Source organism: Astatotilapia calliptera, chromosome 4, assembly GCF_900246225.1.
Source record: "Astatotilapia calliptera chromosome 4, fAstCal1.2, whole genome shotgun sequence".
In the NCBI taxonomy this organism is placed as follows: Eukaryota; Metazoa; Chordata; class Actinopteri; order Cichliformes; family Cichlidae; genus Astatotilapia; species Astatotilapia calliptera.
The window spans coordinates 31,851,123-31,858,797 of NC_039305.1; the positions used below are offsets into that span (position 1 = coordinate 31,851,123).

Here is a 7,675-nt window from a genome sequence, read left to right on the forward strand (position 1 = left end):
ACACATGTATTTGTGCCACCTGTAGGAGCCAGCTGGGAGAGTGTTAACAGAGTATAACTAAGCTGAAGATGAGCGAACTTGGCATTAGACGACATCACAATCGCCCCTCTGTGTACACCCACACGGCGCTGCCGCAGCAGTCAATATAATCCAATTAAAACAATGACGCAGTGTGACAACTCCCCCCCCCCCGCGTGTTTATATTGCTGCTCCTAATGCCAAACTTGCTTCGTGATAGACTTGCCAGATAAATACAGAACAGCCCTTTGGTCCCAAGATATCACAGTGTTTTCTCGTGATAGCATCTCATTTACTGGTTGACAGCATTTGTGGCTTGTGCCGTCAGATCTTTGCAACAGGGATTCCTGATGTTTTCATCAGGCTTGATTGACTCTATAAAAACTATGTAGTATAACAGAGACAGCAATTAGAACACAATGAATTATAGAAAGAGTAACGAGGTTTCTTGATAATCTGCCAATGACGTGCTAAACTACAAAAAAAATAACGGCAACTTTGATTTGATTTTTTTTTCTTTGATAGTTGCGTGACCTTTTATGATTTAAGGTCACGGCAGTAGTTTTGAGTGCACCAAATTTAACAGATCAAACTAAATTAGGAAAGTTAGATTAGCTTAGCTTAACTCAGGTAGACAGCTAGCCTTGTACAATCCAAAACAAACAATTCCTGCTAGCACCTCCAGCTCCTACATTGCGCAACCCCTCACATGCTACCATTGGCATCACTGCACAACCCTGGCAAAGCACAAGTTCCCAAAAAACAACAACAAAACAACCTGCAGTTCTACTAATGACCACTTGAAATTGACTTAAAAAAAACAAAAACAAAAAAAAACGCGACTCAATCTCCACAGATTCCAATGCTAAAACGTCCAACTTTTCAATATTAAAAAGTGAACCTGGCACAAGAGGTTTGGATCCCTAGTCTCCCTCTTCATAACAAATGTATAATGCATGTTTTTTTAAACATCTGTTACGCCCTAAAAGGTGCTAAAGAGTGTGGCTGCTGCCGAGTCTGCGTACACAGCTGATAGCTTAGTGCTACGCCACAGTTGTAATTATTAGCATCACTGATCTGAACGTCTCTACCACTTGTGAAGTATCGATCCATTCTGGAGTGTTTTTGTTTTTTTTGGACTTATCAGACAAGTATTATGGCTTGCTGTGTGGTACAGCCTGCCCAAGGAATATGTGCTTCAGCTTTTGTATTTCAGTAGACTGTTGTTTTGCACTAATTAGCATCTAAGCCTCTCAACTAAATATGCTAACTTCTGGCTGAAAGAAATGAACATGGCAGAAGCCAAAACACTAACATTAAAGCCTTAAAATGTAAAATCAGAACCAACCACGGCATCCATCTTTTACATGCAGTCTATGGTTACCAATTTGTAGCAATCTTCTCTGTTACATCTTCATAAATAGCGCTATGGGGTTTTGTGCAAATACATTTCTTAGCTAGCCGAAGTAGCATCAAGGTGATAAGACAGGTGATTCCCCTTCTTTAGTACTTCAATAATCTAACCCTGATGAAAAATAAATAAATACATTTGTAATTTCAAGGATTATCTAATGGAACGTGGACACAGCCAGAGACACGTCTAATTTTTCCAGCAGACTGTGGGATTTGTGTGAAGATTCATACTGTCATTTATGTTACACTGTCACAATGTTACCTCTACTTTAACTTATCATTGCTCAATGCAAAGAAGCGCAACAGTTCATTTTACTGCGAGCAGCATTTACTTGTACTTTGCCTCTTTGAGTCTCAAGTATAAAACCCGAATCAGAATTTCCACTAAGGATTGTACCAAACGGACTCCAAATGAGGATAGCCACCGATACAGGAGCCCGCGATTTCATGGGCAACTAAGGCTGTGTTTCATTTGTCTTCCACAATTTGAATTTACAAGGTCACCACAAACTGCCTGAACTAAATCGCTACATTTTCCAGTATCTTCTGTGCAACGTAGTCGAGTTTGTGTTTGGCTGTTAATCAAAAGTCAATGCAGCAATTACATTTTAAACTCTTAAGATGAACAACTCTCTACTCAACAGACTAAGAAATCTATACAGCTCAGTAACAAGAACTAGCAGATGTTTTCCTTTGTTGCATGATAAACTAGAACTTAATGAAAATGAATGTTCCTCAGTGGCTTGTGCTTAAGGTTTAAACATTTCCATCTCCATGTTTTTATTGCTGGAACTTCTGGAATAGCTTTTTAGCAAGTTGTTCTAAGACAGCTTCATTCTGATTGGCTGCGCCTCATAAACAGAAGGTCTGGATTGGCTTGACCTCTGTGCTCACAACCAAAGCTGTGAGCCTAAGATGACGTATTAGGAATAGCTGGAGTAGCTGACATCACAGAGGCCCAAAGGTAGGAAAAATGGTTGAAACAGAATGTTTGCAGAAGCCTGAGATACTGACTGAGATTCATGGTGCATGTTTGACGTTCCAGCGTTTGCGGTTGCACATAAAACTCCTCTCATTCCCACTTGCAGCTACTTACAAATGCTTTGCAGCAACATGCATCGTTGCTAAAGGAACCCCGAGCAGGTTGGATCATGTAACCGTTTAGCTTTCCGTGACGGTGCTAACAAACAGGATGTCGATGGAGATGAAACCATTTTTAGAGATGTGAAACTAATTAAACTAAACAAAGGCAACACTTTATATTACCGCCCACGGCTGTAGCTACGTGGAATCTCAATGCATTTATTTTGAAATCATTATAATTGCCTACAAACATTTTAAGGTAGACACACTAGAATAAGGTCATGTTTTTACAGGAAAGAACAAATAATTAAACTGTAAGTAATTTTAAGTAATGTGCAACTAGTTATAAGTGATGCACGATCAGTTTTAAGTATTGCATCACTTCAGGTAGAAGATAAATTTACATTGTAAGTAAATGTAAGTAGTGTGTAGTTACCTGGCAAACAAACAGTATTATGGACTGGCTCAAGTGTTATCCAGTGATGTCAATATGTACCTTTTCGACGCCTCCTATGAGGATCTAATGATTTCTTACTCAGACACGAGGGCAATCTGAATATCTTTGGATGCTAGCGTAAGGGTCACATGTCTGAACTTTTGCCATCTTTGCCTGCAGGAAGTCCTTTTATGGAGAAAACCAGTAATTAAAAAGAAATTATCAGACAAAACAATGATGAATTCTACTTGTAAACATAGCTGAAAGGCAGTCTGGGTAATAAGAAGCAGTGTTTATAGTACAGTCTGGCCTCACACTTACTCCAGATGGCACTGCCGGCCATGGGGGGTGGGGTGGGGGGGGCAGACACACACACTGCAACAACGGTCTTGTGACACTGTCTTGCTAAATACTCAATTCTCACATACAGATCATGTGAAGTCAAGTGAGCAAATTGAATGTAAAGCCAATAACTTTCTCTCACACACACACACACACACACACACACACACACACACACACACACACACACACACACACACACACACACACACACACACACACACACACACACACACACACACACCTTTTATAGTTCTTGGCTCGTTTCCTGATATTGTTCAAATGAAGCTCCCGCTCTGATTGACAAACAGCATGACAAACACACATAAACCCCCAAAACGCACAACACCAGCAAACAGACTCCAACTCCAGTCTCCACCGTGACGTGGGCGGGCCTTTGCGCCTCTTCATTCGTTGGTGTGTAGCCACCAGTTAAAAGAAACGTAACTAAATCCAGCACAAGTATGGTGAAGCACCTCTTTCGAAGAACAACTCAATCCGCCTCCTGCCTGCCTCTCATCCCTCGCGGTTTGGGGTTGCTTCCTGCCATTCAGTGTAGAGTCTAACTACCAGCTGGGCTCCAGGTTTCCTGTTCAATAACACACATGGTTTCACACGCAGCAGCGTCCTTTTCAGTTTATTATAACCAGTTGGTCTCACTCTCGAAACATCAGGGTCACTGATTTGCCTCAGCTCTTACTGACTTCTCTAATCTCTAACTAGATAACAGGATATTGCTTTCACCTGTACTCACAGACAGGGCTCCCATCCTCCACCCACACACACACACACTCAGTATCAAGTACGGCAATACGATCCAAAAAATAAAAACAATGCACCAGAACCACTGCCTGCACCAGTCACCCTAAGCATATGGAGGCAAGCATCTATTGACTTGTAATCTATTTATGGGAGGTCCCTGAACGCCTCCTCCCATCACTAAATACAGGCTACATCACACGCACAGCCTTCCCTGTGTTTTTCTAAGTGTTTGGGTGGTTAGTATGGCACAAGTGACCTTGTCTCATGATATACTGTAAAACCGAGGAGTGCTCAGTTCACTGTAACCGCTCACATCTGTCTGTGTCACAGTCTCTGCAGTAGCTCAGCTACATAATGCTTGAAACTGGCACGATAATACACTGGCCGTTCAGACGCGAGCATTAAAGTCCTTATGCCCTGCGTGCGTCACGCACAGTGTCCAACAGAAGGCACATTATGGTAAACACAATGACTCCATCTATTCACACGACAATCGCTGCATCGGGCCTCGGCTAGTGCAAAGGTTCATTCTGGCAGACAGTCTGCCTGCGTGCTCCTCCTGCTGCTGCTGCCACAAGCTCGAGAGAGGCTTTGTTGGCATAGCGACATATGCTCCACGCACCAAACTCCTATCCGAAAACGGCTCCTTTTTTGTGCCGCTTCTTTTCTAGCAAACACGTCAATCGCCAAATAAGACTGAATACGTACTGTTAGTAAGCGCACACTTTTCAACAAATCGGCGTCCGAGCAGCACACACAGCAGCGTTTATCTCACACTAATGTCAACTATTGTTTGCGGGTCGCGTGCCGTGGTCCCGCTCACTGCACGTCAATACCAATACGCTGTAGCACTATGCTCGCACGTTATCATTGGTTTTAATTTGAAATAAAAAGGTTTGACTAATGAGTCTGGCGCCGAATCCGACAGAGTACCCCGAGGAACCCGGAGAAGTTTCAAATGGTCTGATAAAAGGGTGGGTAGCCCTGCTGGCAGTGAGTCGAGTGCAAAATTTCACGTTTTTGTAAAGGACTTTGGGGTGGCGTTCTCTAAGGATAAGCGTGAGCAGTGGAATAGGGTGTTCCCGCGTGTCTTTCCCTGCTGTGTTTCAGCGCGGCCGTTATTACCCGGTTGATACGATGAAGGCGCAGAGCTGTGGCGGTATCGGACGGTTTCACCGGCCGGTTCCAGGACCCAGAGGCAGCCGGTACGCAGGCCCCGCTCAGCGTCTGCTGCGCCGCGTCGCTTCCTTCCTGCAGCCTCTCTCCTCTCCCGCAGACACACGGCAGCTTTTTTAACGCGGGTAAAACGACGGCACGAACTGACCCGTGTGCTAACCTTCAGCCATACCTTGTATTCCAGCTTGATGAAGCTGCCCGGTGCTCGTTAGGACCCGCGGTGAACGCTGTCCATTGTCCTTCTGTTGCTGCCGATTCCTCCTGCGAAGCAAAGCAGACTGAGTGCCTGCCTCCTCTCTGCTCCTCCTTCTCCTCCCCCCTCACATCATCTGTTTTCCTCCGTCCCCCTCTCTCTCTCTGTTTCCTCCTCACCCCTACTCCTCTTCCTCATCTTCTCCCCCAACCCGTTTCCTGCTCGTTCACACCTTTATCTGTTCACACTCCGTCCACACACACAGCCTTCTCCCTCCTCGGTCGTCGTTCATCAGGTGTGGTTGAATTCATTCCGTTAAACAAGCAGCAACTACCTGATCTTATATAAAGCGGGTCCTGCCGGCCCCCGCTGGTTAGCTGCTTTTTTTGGTTGTTGTTTTTGTGTCTCTGTGGTTGGATGACTTTTACGAGCTGCTCGGTAGAAACCGATCAGCGAGAGCTCCTCTCCAGATACAGTAGAGCTCCAGCGACCTCTGCTGGCAGAAGCTGTCACTGCCAAACGCAAGGTGCAGTGACGCCACCGCTGCAGCAGCTGTTTGCACTCATTTACTGTACTTTTACTGTGATTTTACTGCTTTTTATTGACAGGTTATTGCATTTTCTATACCGTACAGTACATACAGAACTTTTTTACTAACATCATTGTAATTCTATACTTTCATTTACCTTTATAGCTTTAATTTACTGTATTTTTACATTTTTTCCAGTGATGCTGTTATGGGTGTATTTTCATTTACATCACTTTCATTTTTGTTTTTCTGCTGTGTTTACAATACTTTTGATATACTTTTATACATAAGGCAAGTCTCAGGAAGGGAGCATATGTCAGCCAGTGCTTTGTTCTATAAGGTGATGGAAATGATTTTTTTTATTTAAACAACTTATAAAGTGTAAAATAATAAAAATCTGATAAAAACAGGTGGTTACTATAACTGTCACTGTGGAGTAAAAAGCATGCCATATCTCTCAACTGCAGTCAAATAAACAGTGTTAATTGAAAATATCCACATAGCTTAAATACCACAAAATTACGTTTCAAAGCACCACATCCTACCTGCTGTTTAAAGCTTTCTGTTGACAAGCAGGAAGCAGTCAGAATAAAGACGAAGGGAGAGACACTTGTTTCAGGCAGAACTGAGAGGCCGTACCACGACCCACTTTCACATAAACAAGGATTATTCTGAACTGTGAGTTCAATAAAAACACAATCTTTTGTTAAATACAAGTGAATAAAAGTCCTCAGAATATTTAAATCCACAAGATCTTTCCTTGTAAAGGAAACAGCTTTGTAGAAAGCTGTTAAAAGCACACGTTTGCTGATGCTGTGATCCTTTAACAAGAGAGTTCACCATATACAAGTGGTCACAAGGAGCTGCATCGTTGTAAATATTCATAGATGATAACCTGAACTTGACTTTATTAACCCTCTGGGTTTGTTCAAAATCACAACCTTTCAGCTTGTTCGTGGCCAAAAGTGGCCACCAACACATTAGGTCTGTAATTTTGATTATTTTCATGTTTTTTTGCCATTTTTTCTACACAAAGCTTTTAAGTAACTTTAGTTCTTTTCATGAACATAAAATAATTATTACTTTTTAAATTTTTAACCCTTTAAACACCAGTTTGTTTGTCCACTGCACTAGCTGGAAGACAACCTCAAATCTCGCAATTTTATATAATTGTTAAACATATGTTTGTATCATATTACTTATGATAAAATTCATATGTATTAAGAAAAAATTCCAATTTTTTGACTTGTTTTTTTAGATTAGCATCAGTGCTGTTCATCAAGACCAAAATTTCAATCAAATCCAGAATTTTAACCCCTTAAATACCAGTTAAATCACATAATTTTAATGATTTAAATAGGGATAAAAGCATAAAATCACAATTTTTTTCTAAATAATACATGCAAACTGATTTATTTTGTAACCATGATGGAGGTTAGATGCGTAGCAATAATTAAAAGTATCAATAAGTTTTATGCATCTTTGTTTTTTTGTGCAGTGACAGAAAAACAAAAAAACCTCCCTCTCAGCTTGTTCGTGGCCAAAAATGGCCACCCCCTGTTTATGTTTACAAAATGCTATAAAATTCATATATATTAAAACATTTTTCTACTTTCATTGACTTGATTTTTTAAATTAGCACCATTAGCATACAAATGATGAAACCTAATATTTCCTTTTGTCATCATTGCAGGTCAGTAACAGTAACAATGATTTATTTTTA

The 7,675-nt window shown here is 41.6% G+C and overlaps 1 protein-coding gene across 1 annotated transcript in view; it reads right to left on the minus strand.

Annotated features, from left to right (window-relative positions):
* Window positions 1-5,393, minus strand: part of LOC113019949 (neurabin-2-like) — a 29,927-nt gene extending 24,534 nt beyond the window's left edge. Inside the window, exon 1 of the mRNA XM_026163614.1 lies at window positions 5,180-5,393. The gene's annotated coding sequence lies outside the window, so the exon portion shown is untranslated. The remainder of the gene's footprint in view (window positions 1-5,179) is intronic.
* Window positions 5,394-7,675: the final 2,282 nt, after the last annotated feature.